This window comes from Meriones unguiculatus, chromosome X (genome assembly GCF_030254825.1).
Source record: "Meriones unguiculatus strain TT.TT164.6M chromosome X, Bangor_MerUng_6.1, whole genome shotgun sequence".
NCBI classification, from domain to species: Eukaryota; Metazoa; Chordata; class Mammalia; order Rodentia; family Muridae; genus Meriones; species Meriones unguiculatus.
The window spans coordinates 55,044,558-55,059,168 of NC_083369.1; positions in this window are offsets into that span (position 1 = coordinate 55,044,558).

The following is a 14,611-nucleotide window of genomic DNA, read 5'->3' on the forward strand; positions in this document are numbered from 1 at the left end:
GACTTGGAGGGTTCAGGAGCTCCTCAAGAGAGCAACAGAACCAAAAATTCTCGGCATAGATGTTTTTACTAGGACTGATACTCCACCCAAGGTCCATGAATGGAGACAACTTAGAATTCCTGCCTTGATGTAGCCCATGGAAGCTCAGTCTCCAAGTGGGTTCCCTAGTAATATTAACAGGGACTGTCTCTGACATGAACTCAGTGGCTCATTCTTTGATCACCTCCCCCGCTGGGGGGAGCAGCCTTACCAGGCCACAGAGGTAGACAATGCAGCCATTCCTAATGAGACCTGATATCCTAGGGTTAGTGGAAAGAGGAGGAGGACCTCCCCCATCAGTGGACTTGGAGGAGAGCATGGTAGGACATCACGAAGGGAGGGTGAGGTTTTGAGTGGACAAGGGAGGGGTCTATAGCTGGCATACACAGTGAATAAACAGTAATCAATTTAAAATTAATTAATATTTAAAAATCTGATAGTTTAGAAAACTATCTTATAAAAGAATTATTATTATTTATTATTGGTCCTTTAGCAAATATATATGTTAATATAATATATATATACATATATATATAAGTGTATCTAATTTTATTCAACAAAATGTCCTTAAGTACCAAGAGATATGACTATAGGTTAGTAGTATGTACAACAAGGTTATGATAGTATGAGAGGTGGGTATTTTCATCTTTGGATTTTTGTGCAGAATTCAAGTAATTCATTCTAAATGTATTGATATGTTACATCGAAGGATATTTTAAAGATCAAATGATTTATGCTGGGATAGGCTATGAATTAAGCTTTAAGGATTCTCTGCTATCTATGTTTTATAAAAGGATAACAGAGTTACATATATGCTACTGACATTGTACTTTAAAAAGAGAATATATTCAATTGTGTGATCAATTGGAATTGTTCAATTTTTATCATTAAAACTGCTAGTACTACCTTTGTTAATAAGGAGGTTCATAAGTGATCACTATAATGTCTACTAAAACTTGTAATGATAAAATTTTATATTTACAATTAGTTTGGTTGAGATCAGGGATGGAGATACCTCCATAAACTCTTTTATTGTACAGGGTTGTTTTAGCTATTCTAAGTTTCTTGTTATTCCACATGAAATTGAGAATTGTTCTTTCAAGGTCTGTAAAGAATTGTGTTGGTATTTTGATGGGAATTAAATTGTATCTCTAGATTGCTTTTGGCAAGATGACCATTTTCACTGTTTATCCTACAAATCAGAGAGAACATGTAGCATTTTTTTCTGAAGCTGCTTCTTTCACTTCACAGTTTTTAATTATTTATTTGGCAACAAATAACAGTGTTTTATTATTTTGATGGATAAGATTTGAAACCTTACAAATACCACATTTTATCAGTTCATCTACTGATAGAATAGTAGGCTTACTAGGCAAGAAATACCATTATTTAAGTATTTTATTTATGTCTGTATATAGCTATAAGTATATCTATATAGACATAAGTATATAATATCATTTCTTATTTCTTCATCCATTGACAGACAATTAGGCCAATTCAATATCTTGCCTATTGAAAACACTGCATATACATATATACACTGGATATACAGATATCAAATTACTATGTTAATTTTGTTTCTTTTTGACATATATTCAGAAATAAAGTAGATATTTAAATTTAGAGCCTTCTGTACTCTTACTCCTGAGTAACCTCTGCATTATTCTTCATAATGGCTGTATTTAGTAACTTCTCTAACAGTCAAGTACACAAATTCATTCTTGCAAAGTTGTTCCTAGCATTTTCTATGTTTATTAATATTCACCTTAACTAAGACAAGAAGCACATCAATTTAACTTGTATTTATATTTTGTGAAGTTAGTGCTTAAAACAATTCTATATAGTTGTTTCCATATATATTTATTCCTTTCAAAGTGTTTATTCCTATCACTTATCCATTTTTGCATGTTGATTTCTTTGGTTTTATTGCTAAGACTTTTTTTTAACTTATTTATTGTTTACTGTCAGGTAGGTAAGTAACAACTATTTTGTTTCGTTATTTAAGTTGTTTCTTCCTTCTGTGAATTATTTTCTTCACTGTACAGAAGCTTTCAGTTTGATGTAATCCATTTGTTAAATTTCACTTTTTTTTTCCTTTGCTGTTGGTGTTCTTTCCAGAAACTAGCGCCGGTACTGATGTCTTGCAAATTCTTCCCTGTGCTTCTTTCTAATATTTTTAAATGTTAACATTTAACGTTTTGATCCATTTAGAGTTGGGTTTGTACATGGTGAGTGATAAAGGTCAAATTTTATTCTTCTAAATGTGAATAGCTATCCAGCTTTTGCAGTATCATTTATTGAAGTAGCTGTGCTTTCCCCAATGAATGTTTTTGGTGCTTTTGTGGAGTATCAGTTGGCTGTAGATATATGGATTTATTTCTGGGATCTCTATTCTGTTCTTTTGGTTGATATGTCTGTATTTATGCCAATATCATGCTGTTTTGGTTACCATGACTCTATATACCATGACTCTATATCTATATTGTGATACCTCTAGCTTGGTTCTTTTTATCTAATATTATTTTGATTAAATGGGATCTTTTGCGCTTCCATATGAATTGTAGGAGTTTTCTTTTTCTAGGTCTGTGGAGAATATATATATATATTGGTGAGTTTTGGATTGAATCAAGGTAGTTAAAATGAAAAAAAAATACTAATCAATAAATATGAACTTTTCATCATATCTAGCTTGCCGCAGTCAGTATGGATAAATTAGAATTTTTCAAGAGTTTTCTAATATAAAGTAAAACAGATGTATAATGGTCAGAAAAGTACACTATTAAATAGTAGAAATAATGGCAAAATGATGAGAGCTGTCATACAGGACACAGACTTTCCCCAAATTCAAGGTTTGCTATTTTATTAAATGTCATTGTTTAGAAAATGATGACACCTAAATGAACATCAGTACAAAGTCCCAATTTATTTCTAATATCAGAGATCAGACCTCTACTCTTGCCTGATGCGTCTAAAACAGAAAGGGGGAACTGCAGAGAGCTGTGTAATGCCGTTCCTTAAAGAAGGAGCTGGTTTCCGCCTTCCACCTTCCCGATGGTGAGTGCTCTCTGTCAGGAACAACTCCACATTTGGCTAAGGCCAAAGGATCTGGCTTGCTTCCATGTATGTGGACCTATCTGCATTGCCCACATGACACGCTGAGGTTGGCTACCCAGAGGCTATTTAAGCTGTGGGCTGGCTTTCCCCTGGGTCAGATGATTGTTCAATGTTCCTGAATAAACTGCATTGAAAAAAAGAAAAGAAAAGAAAAGAAAATGATGTCACTGAGTAGCTCTTCATTGGCTTTGCTCAATTTAAATGTTTAAAATTTAATTTGAGCATAACTCAATTCATTTATCCCTTTACTGAGAAATGTTTTTTAATACTTAAAAGTATAATTTCTCTTTAAATCTGACAAAAGCATTCACTGGTTATAGAAAAATCTCTTGTTTTATTTCTTTCTGTGATCAGACAGCTGGTAGACATAGAAAGGGAGAATAATACTTTCTAATTATACCTTTCAAAGCCCAACAGATTTGAAAATTCTTCATAAATTACCTTTGAGTTTTCTCAGCATTAAGTATTGGGTGTTTAAGAGACATTACCTATTGATCTTTAAGGTGAGATGGCTAGTCTTGTTAACTGAGACAAAATTACATTTTTTTTTTAATTTTGCAAATGTTTATAGGGTTTATTCCCCTGCCCACATCCCAGGAACTTTTGTGTCTTTTTTCTATCTCTGTTTTCCACTTTTCTATATTTAAGAAAGTGTCAAACAAGAAACCAACATTTTAAATCATCATGTTTCTTTTCTTCTCCAGTTACATAAAGTAGCATCAGTTGCCAAAATAGAGCACACACTAAGCAAAAATGTGGGGTTAAAATATATTTTACTTGAGACAAAATGTTGAGAAGAGCAACCAATGAGACAGATACTGATGATATAAAAAAACTCTTGTAAACTTAGTCCTTGACTTTTAGGGAAAAACATATTGCATCTATTGATTTGAAAGTTTAATATTCTGTTTTGAAGGTAGATGTCAGCAAGATTACAAAGCAGGGAAATCAGCATCACTCAAACTTTTTTTTTGAGTTGTTAATAACACAATACTGCAGACTAACAAAAAAAGGTTTATTTCTTTTTTTTCTATATTAATTACACTTTATTAATTACACAAAGTATCATCTGCAAACAGTGATACTTTGACTTCTTCTTTTCCAATTTGTATCCCCTTGATCTCATTCAATTGTCTTATTGCTCTAGCTAGGATTTCAAGAACAATATTGAAGTGATAAGGAGAGAGTGGGCAGCCTTGTCTTGTCCCTGATTTCAGTGGGATTGCTTTAAGTTTCTCTCCATTGAGTTTGATGTTGGCTATAGGCTTGCTGTATATCGCCTTTACTATGTTCAGGTATGTGCTTTGTATCCCTGATCTCTCCAATACTTTAAACATGAATGGATGTCGGATTTTGTCAAATGCCTTTTCAGCATCTAAGGAAATGTTCCTGTGGATTTTCTCCTTCATTTTGTTTATGTGGTGGATCACATTGATGGATTTCCATACATTGAACCACCCCTGCATGCCTACTTGGGATGAAGCCTACTTGGTCATAATGGATGATATCTTTGATGTGTTCTTGGATTCGGTTTGCAAGTATTTTGTTGAGTATTTTTGCATCAATGTTCATGAGGGAGAATGGCCTGAAATTCTCTTTCTTTGTTGGGTCTTTGTGAGGTTTAGGTACCAAGGTGACTGTGGCTTCATAGAATGAGTGTGGTAGTGTTCCTTCTGTTTCTATCTTGTGAAATAGTTTGAAGAGTATTGGTGTTAGCTCTTCTTTGAAGGTCTGGTAGAATCCGACGCTGAAACCATCTGGTCCTGGGCCTTTTTTGCATGGTAGACTTTTGATGACAGCTTCTATTTCCTTAGGGGGTATCGGACTATTTAATTGGTTTACTGGGTCTTGATTCAGCTTTGGCATGTAGAATTGGTCAAGAAAATTGTCCATTTCATTTAGATTTTCAAAATTTGTGGCATATAGACTTTGAAAGTAATACCTAATTATTGTTTGGATTTCTTCACTGTCTGTGGTTATGTCCCCCTTTTCATTTCTGATTTTCTTGATTTGGATGGTGTCTCTGTCTTTTAGTTAGCTTTTCTAAGGGTTTGTCTATCTTGTTGATTTTCTCAAAGAAACAGCTCTTGGTTTCATTGATTCTTTGAATTGTTTTATTTGTTTTTAATTTATTGATTTCAGCCCTGAGTTTGATTATTTCCAGGCTTCTACTGCTCTTTGGTGTGTCTTCTTCTTTTTTTTTTTCTAGGACTTTTAAGTGAGCCATTAAGTTGCTTGCATGAGATGTTTTGAATTTCTTTTTGAAGGCACTTAGTGCTATATACTTTCCTCTTAACACTGATTTCATTGTGTCCCATAAGTTTGGATATGTTGTGCCTTCATCTTCATTGAATTCTAGGAAGTCTTAATTTCTTTATTTCTTCTCTGACCCAGCTCTCATTTAGAAGCAAGTTGTTCAGTTTCCATGTGTGTGTAGGCCTTTTGCTATTTTTGTCATTGAGGTCCAGTTTTAGTCCATGGTTATCAGATAGCATAAAGGTATTATTTCAGTCTTCTTGTATCTGTTGAGGCTTGCTTTGTGACAAACTATATGTTCTATTTTGGAGAAGGTTCCATGAGGTGCTGAGAAGAAGGTAAATTCCTTTGAGTTTGGGTGAAAGGTTCTGTAGATGTCCTTGAGGTCCATTTGATTCATGACCTCTTTCAGAGTTATTGTTCTTTGTTTAATTTCTGTTTTGTTGACCTGTTTAGTGCTGGACAGTCAAATGTGCAGGTAACTTCTTGCTTATCATATAATACAAGAGACAGAGATCATTTATTTGTTATATATGTTTTATCTTTATTTTTCTTGTACAGCCAATATAATTCAGCAATGGGGGTTCTGATCCTAATGACTTTTTTTCTTTGAAAACTTTCAAAAGCACTCCTATACATGTTATAGTAGGAAGTGGCTCTAACCTCATTATTAATTAAAAATTAATTATAGTACTTGAAGCGCCAGTGGACACCCAAATTATATACATTATATTATTTCTCACCCCTCAGAAACATCTATATTGACCATTGTTTGGCCATAGGAATACCTTTATAAAAGCTCATAAAATCAGATTAGAGTTAACAATACCTGGCTGTACAACATAAAAAAGAGAAGACACTGAGCTGCCCATGGTCTATATCTGAGCAGGGTATCTAGGATCTGCTCCATTCATGGTCCTTGGTTGATTCATCAGTCTCTGCAGGGCCCATAGGTCCAGATTTTTAGCTCTGTTAGTCTTCTTTTGGAGCTCCTGTCTTCTCCAGATCTTTCTATCTCCCCTTCTTCCATAAGGGTTCCCTAGTAAGAGGGACACGGGCAGCCTCTGGCATGAACTTGGTTTCTTGCTCTTTGAGAACCTCCCCATGGAGTGTTGGCCTTACTAGGCTACAGAGAAAGAGGATCCAGACAGTTCTGATGATAGGCTGCAGTCCTATATTAGGGGAGGAGGACTTCCTCAATCAGTGGGATGAGGGTGTCTTATGACGGGGAAAGAGGGAAGGAAGGTGGGATGAGGAGGAGATGAGGGGGAGGGTTACACCTGGGATACAAAGTGAATAAATTATAATCAATAAAAACAAATTTAAAAAATAGAAAAGATACACTGAAGACAGCAATAAGGACAGTTTGATGTTATTCTTCCAACATTTCCTCAATCCCATGAAGGAGAATATGAAAAGAATATCTTCTATTTGGGAAAAGGAAATGAATATCTAGTTTTGTTAAGACTACAAAAGCAGGACCACTCCAGCAAAATTCTACATGAGTAAACCCACATTGCTTTGGAATCCAGCAAAATACCCAAGGGCTGTCATGTATGGCTGCATTTGAGCAAGGACAACTGAGGAACCCCAAGATTTTGCACCAACGCATTAATGAACTCATCTTTACCAAGTGAAGTTCCATGGGAAATTCCAGGGACCCAAGACACAGGTTTGTGCTCATGGAACCATAAGTCAGAACCTACAGAATGAGGTTTCTGTTAACCTCTATTGAAAGAGACTACATGATAGGCCCTGCTAATTCATACTAGAGCAGTGAGTTAGTGAGCATAGGTTCTGCTACAGATTTTATACATTCAAGATTCAAAGCAGGACTGGTAGGCAAACTCGCCATTATAGTACCTACACACTCACTTTTTAAGTCATCCTCTATATTGTTATGCTCTAGAACAGATTCTTACTTTCAGTTATCAGGCTTTTTTTGTGACTGAAGACTCAAGGTCCCCTCTCTCAAACTCGGTATCCATACTTCCCATAGTCTCAATCTTCAGGTCAGTCTCAATGATTCTATTGTCTGGGAAATCCATGGACCAGGCACAAATGTCAGATAAATCCCCACAGACTTATCTCAGAATTATGCATATAGAACCAGACTTCATTTCAACACAATGAAGACACAAACCAAGCTTGTATGTCTAGACTTTGGCTCTAGGCTCATCCTTCTACACATCTGGTACTCAGATTCAGTACCAATACAGGTGTCCATTGAGATTCTGTGGTGATCACAGGTATGATTAAACCGTCCCATCCCCACAACAATACACATATTCACATATCATACCAGTCTACAGCCATTTACTTGTCACATCTGTGTAGAAATTTTTAACTTCAAGCACACCTGTGTAGAACCAGATCCATTATTCATTCCACTTAATGGATACTCCAAACAATCATCATTCTAGCGCCCATGTTTATTACAGATTCTATGTGTGCTCCTTATTGTTAGGAGTTCTAAGGGTACTCATTGAGTTACTCAGAAATCAGTCAAGATGGGCAGGAAATCTGACCAAAGACCTTGCCAAAAATAGCTTGTTAGGAGTCTCTGAGGAGACTGATTGGCAAAATCTTTCTTAGATAACACAAGTCCTCAATGTCTAGAATGAATACCTACATTTAAAAAAATCTATAGCATCAATATAGAGCCAGTGAGATCAAGAAAAGTAATGTAAATCTGACATAAAAAAGTAATGAATAATGCAACAGTAACTGATTCAAATCAAATGGTGAATTGTGAACTTCCTAGCAAAGAAATATTTGTCCTTTCTTGTTTTCAGAAAATTTAGTCAATTAAAAAAAAATACAAAAAAAAAAAAAAAAACTTTGTCCATATCCTCTCCTGCAGGTGTTGTCAAGGAGAACAACAGAGCCAAAAAGTCTGGGCCTGCAGGGAATGATGCTCCAACAAAGGTCCATGCATGGAGTGGACCTAAACTCCTGCTCAGATGTAGCCCACAAACAGCACAGTCTCCAAGTGGGCAGGGGCTGTCTCTGATGCGAACTCTGTGACCACCACTTTGATCATCTCCTCCTGAGGGTAGAACCTAACCAGGCCACAGAGGAAAATGATGCAGCCAGTTCTTATGAGACATGATAGGCTTGGGTCAGATGGAAAGGGAGAAGGACCTCTCCTATCAGTGGATTAAGGAAGGGGCATAGGGGAAGAAAAGAGAGAGTGGGTGGGGCATAGAGGGAGAAAACGGAGGGTGGGTGGGCCCAGAAGGAGATGAGGGAAGTGGTTATGGCTGTGACATAAAGTGAATAAATTGTAATAAATAATAAATATTTTTTATAAATACTAAAAATATGAAAACCAATTTACCCAAATCAGGAAAATAAAAATTTTAACCTTGTGAGATATTACAAAAAACTTATTATAGATTTAAAGTCTATTTATGTGTGTGTATACATGTAAATATGTATGTATGTGTGTTGTGTGTGTTTGTGTATCTGTGTGGGTGTGTAGCAAAAACAACAAAAAACATCAAATAAGCTGAATGAAAATTAGGTAAAGGAATTTGATATTTCTTTTAATTCATTTTATTATTTCATTTATTACATACTGACTTCAATTTCCCCTCATTCTTCTCTTTTTAGTGCCTTCTCCCTCCCTCACCCCTTCCCCAAATATGCTTTCCTCCATTTCACTTTAGAAAAGGACAGGAACTCCTAGAGTTATCAAACATACATAGCATAACTGGTTGCAATAATTAGGCCCTTCCCATCAAGTTAATGCTGGAAGAGGCAATCCAGTAATAGAAAAAGTGTCCCAAGTCAGACAAAAGAGGCAAAGATAACCTCTGTTTTTCCTTTTTGGAGTCCCACAAGAAAACAAAGATAAACAACTATAACATATGAAGAGAGTCTATATCAGACCCATATAGGCTCCCTGATTGTCAGATCAGTCTTTGTGAGCCTCTATAAACCAAGGTTAGTAGATTTTGTGTTTTTCTTATGGTATCCTTGACCCCTCTGGTTCCCAAAATACTTCCTCCCCTTCTTCTTCTTTTTTTTTTGGAATAGGCTGCTGTGTTTTTTTTTTTTAACTATTATTAATTACACTTTATTCATTTGGTATCCCCATGTAAGCCTATCCCTCCTCCCCTCCTGGCCCCACCCTCCCTCCCCTTTCTGCATGCATGCCCCTCCCCAAGTCCACTGATAGGGGAGGTCCTCCTCTCCTTCTTTCTGAACTTAGTCTATCAGTTCTCAGCAGAAGTGGCTGCATTGTCATCTTCTGTGGCCTGGTAAGGCTGCTCCTCCCTCAGGAGGAGGTAATCAAAGAGCAGGCCAATCAGACTATGTCAGAGTCAGTCCCTCTTCCTATTACTGTGTAACCCACTTGGACACTGAACTACAATGGGCTACATCTGTGCAGGGGTTCTAGGTTATCTCCATGAATAGTCCTTGGTTGGAATATGAGTCTCTGGGAAGTTCCCTGTGTTTAAATTTTCTTGTTCTATTGCTCTCCTTGTGGAGTTCCTGTCCTCTCCAGCTCTTACTATTTCCCACTTCTTACATAAAATTCCATTCACTCTGGCCAACAGTTGGCCATCAGGCTCAGCATCTGCTTTGATAGTCTGCATGGCAGAGGCTTTCAAAGGCCCTCTGTGGCAGGTTCTTAGGTTCTTTCCTGTTTTATTCTTCTGGCTTTCAGAGGCCCTCTGTAGCAGGTTCCTAGGTTGTTTCCTGAATTCTTTTTCTTCTGATGTCCATCCTCTTTGCCTTTCAGAAAGGGGATTAAGCATATTAGTTAGGGTCCTCTCTCTTGCTTAGTTTCTTTAGATGTTCAGATTTTAGTGGGATTACCCTATGTTACATGTGAATATGAGTGAGTATACACCGTGTGTCTTTTTGCTCTGGGACAACTCACTCAGTTTGATCCTTTCCAGGTCCCATTATTTACCTGCAAATTTCATGATTTCCTTATTTTTCATTGATGAGTAATACTCCATTGTATAGATGTATCACAGTTTCTTCATCGATTCTTCACTTGAGGGGCATCTGCGCTGCTTCCAGCTTCTGGCTATTACAAATAAAGCTGCTACAAACATGGTTGACCAAATGTCCTTTTTAGTATACTTGAGCCTCTTTAGGATATATGCCTAGGAGTGGTATGGGTGGATCTTGAGGAAGTGCTATTCTTAGTTGTCTGAGAAAGTGCCAGATTGATTTCCAGAGTGGTTGTACAAGTTTACATTCCTAACAGTAGTGGAGGAGGGTTGCCCTCTCTCCACAACCTCTACAGCATGTGATGTCACTTGAGTTTTTCATCTTGGCCATTCTGATGGGTATAAGGTGAAATCTCAGGGTTGTTTTGATTTGCATTTCCCTAATGGCTAATGAAGTTGAGCATTTCTTTAAGTGCTTCTCTGCCATTTGATATTCCTCTACAGAGTTCTGTTTAGCTCTGTTCCCCAATTTTTAAGTGGATTACATGGTTTGCTGCTTTTCAGCTTCTTTAGTTCTTTATATATACTGGATATTAGCCCTCTGTCAGATAAAGTGTTGGTGAAGATTCTTTCCCAATCTGTAGGCAGGTGCTTTGTTTTGATGACGGTGTCCTTTGCTTTACAGAAGCTTTTCAGTTTTATGAGGTCTCATTTATTGATTGTTGCTCTTAGAGCCTGTGCTGTTGGTGTTCTATTAAGGAAGTTGTCTCCTGTACCAATGAGTTCTAGGGTATTCCCCACTTTTTTCCTAGCCGATTTAATTTGTCTGGTTTTATGTTGAGGACTTTGATCCACTTGGATTTCAGTTTTGTGCAGGGTGATAATTATGGATCTATTTGCATTTTTCTACATGTAGACATCCAGTTGGACCAGCACCATTTGTTGAAGATGCTATCTTTTTTCCATTGTATGGTTTTGGCATCTTTGTCAAAGATCAGGTGTCCATAAGTGTGTGGGTTTATTTCTGGGTACTCTGTTCTGTTCCATTGATCCACCTTTTTGTTTCTATGCCAGTACCATTCAGTTTTTAAAACTGTTGCTCTATAGTACAACTTAAAATCAGGGATGGAGATACCTCCAAAAGATCTTTTATTGGAGAGGATTGTTTTAGCAATTCTGGGTTTCTTGTTATTCAATATGAAGTTGAGAATTTTTCTTTCCAGGTCTGTAAAGAATTGTGTTGGTAATTTGATGGGAATTGCATTGAATCTATAGATTGCTTTTGGTAAGGTGGCCATTTTTACTATGTTAATCCTGCCAAGCCATGACCATAGGAGATCTTTCCATCTTCTCATATCATCTTCTAATTCTTTCTTCAGAGACTTGAAATTTTTTTCATAAAAGTCTTTGCCTTCCTTGGTCAGGGTTACTCCAAGGTCCTTTATGTCATTTGTGACTATTGTGAAGGTGCTGTTTCCCTAATTTCTTTCTCAACCCTTTTGTCTTTTGTATACAGGAGAGCTACTGATTTTTTTACTTAATTTTGTATCCAGCCACTTTGCTAAAGGTGTTTATCAGCTGTATGAATTCCCTGATAGAGTTTTTGGGGTCACTCACGTATACTATCATATCATGTGCAAATAGTGATAATTTGATTTCTTCCTTTCCAATCTCTATCCCCTTGATCACCTTCAACTGTCTAATTGCTCTGGCTAGGACTTCAAGTACTATGTTGAAGAGATATGGAGAGAGTGGGCAGCCTTGTCTTGTCCCTGATTTCAGTGGGATTGCTTTTAGTTTCTCTCCATTCAGTTTGATGTTGGCTATAAGCTTGCTCTATAACACCTTTACTATGTTTAGATATATGCCTTGTATGCCTGATCTCTGCAATACTTTAAACATGAATGGATGTTGGATTTTGTCAAATGCCTTTTCAGCATCTAGGGAGATTATCATGTGTTTTTTTTTCTTTAAGTTTGTTAATATGGTGGATCACATTGATGGATTTCTGTATATTGAACCACCCCTGCATACCTGGGATGAAGCTTACTTTGTCATGGTGGATGATATCTTTGATGTATTCTTGTATTCGGTTTGCGAGTATTTTGTTGAGTATTTTTGTGTCAATTTTCATAAGGGAGATTGGCCTGAAATTATCTTTTTTTTGGGGGGGGGGTCTTTGTGAGGTTTAGGTACCAAGGTGATTGTGGCTTCATAGAATGAGTTTGGCAATGTTCCTTCTGTTTCTATTTTGTGGAATAGTTTGAAGAGAAATGGAGTTAGCTCTTCTTTGAACGTCTGGTATAATTCTCCACCGAAACCATCTGGTCTTTGGCTTTTTTTGGATAGGAGACTTTCGATTTCCTTGGGGGATATAAAACTATTTTAGTGATTTACCTGGTCCTGTTTCAGCTTTGGTAAGTGGAATAGATTAGGAAAATTGTCCATTTCATTTAGATTTTCAAATGCTTTTTAGTCCTGGCTCTCACAGCAATGTAGTTGACACTTCTTTGTTTCTTTCTTTCTTTTTGTCTCATTTATTAACTTATTTAATCACTACAGCCTGATACCAGGCCCTCCTCTCTTTGCAGTTCCACTGTCGTGCTCTCTTCCCTCTTTTCTCTCTCTTCTTCTTCCCAGAGAATGGAAAATCCCAAAGAGTACCAACCCACTCTGGCACCAAGGGTTGCAGCAGGACTAAGGTCATCAATCTCCACTGAGGCCATACAAGGCAGTTCAGCTAGAGGAAAAGGATCCTAAGGTTGGCAACAGAGTCAGAAATTGTTAGGGGAACCACTTGTTGGTCACAATGCAGATCTACTACATATGTATAGAGGGCATTGGGATCAGTAAGCAGGTAAGCTGGCATCTCTATGGCCAGCCCCAAGGAACCTGATGAACAGGATATCAGGCATCTGTGAGGCCACCTACAGACCACCTGCTGACTACCTGAAACCACCTGACATGCAATGGGTCACCTTATTAGAGTGTTCACAAGACCTCTTCTCTCTCTTTCTCTGTCTCTCCTATCCTACCAAGAGACAATCTCTGTGATCATCTCCCCTTTCAACCAAAGTTTGAACAGAGTGCAGGAAATCTTATGAAAGAATGGGGAGATGGTAAGACCTGGAGAGGACAGGAGCTTCACAAGCAGAGCAATAGAACCAAAAAATCAGGGCACAGACCTGAGACTAGTACTCCAACCAATGACCATTCATGGATATAACCTAGAACCCCTGCTCAGATGTAGTCCATGGCAGTTCAGTCTCCAAGTGGGTACCCTTGTAAGGGGAACAGGGACTGTCTCTGACATGAACTCAGTGGCTGGCTCTTTGATCACCTCCCCCTGAGTGGGGAGCAGTCTTGCCATGTCACATAGGAAAACAATGCAGCCAGTCCTGATAACACCTGATAGGCTAGGGTCAGATGGAAGGAGTGGAGGATCTCCCCTATTAGTGGTCTTGGGGAGGGTCATGAGAGAAGAAGGAGGGAGGGTGGGATTGTGAGGGAACTAAGGAGGTGGATACAGCTGGGATACAAAGTGAATAAACTGTAATTAATATAAAAATCAAAATTAAAAAAATAAATCCTCTCATGTGGAACCAGTCACATGGCATGATTTATGAACCCACCATGTAACTTCGCTGCACAATCTTAACATTGGTGCATGGGCCAAATATGCACTTTCCATGTTCACAACATGTGGTGGTTGCTTTTAACACCAGGAATGCCACCAGAGCTGCTGGAAACTTATTTCATTTCAAATCTGCCCTCAACCCACTTTGTGGCAATCAGATGGCTACACCATCTGTATTGGTGGTTTCCCCTCATTGGTCAGAAATAATATCTCTCTTTGTAGGGAAAGACTGACTTGATGAACATCCTGCAAGTTAAAAACAGCAATGGAAAAAGACCAAGTAACATATAAAGTTATCAGAATCACATCAGACTGTAACAGAAACTATGAAAGCCAGAAGAGACTGGGCAGATGTCGTGCAGAAACTAAGAAAACAGAGATGCTAACCCACACTACTATACCCAGCAAAACTTTCAATCAATTTAGAAGAAGAAAAAATATTCCATGACAAAACTAAACTTAAACAATACCTGAACAGAAACCAAGCTAAACAGAAGATACAAGAAGGAAAAATCCAATCCAACAAAATAAGCTACACCCAAGAAAAGACAGGATATTGATAATTTCAAAACAAAAAAAAAATTAAAAAAAAAAACAAGCATTGAAACATAATAACATAACACCACCAACTCCACAATATAAGGAACTAACATTC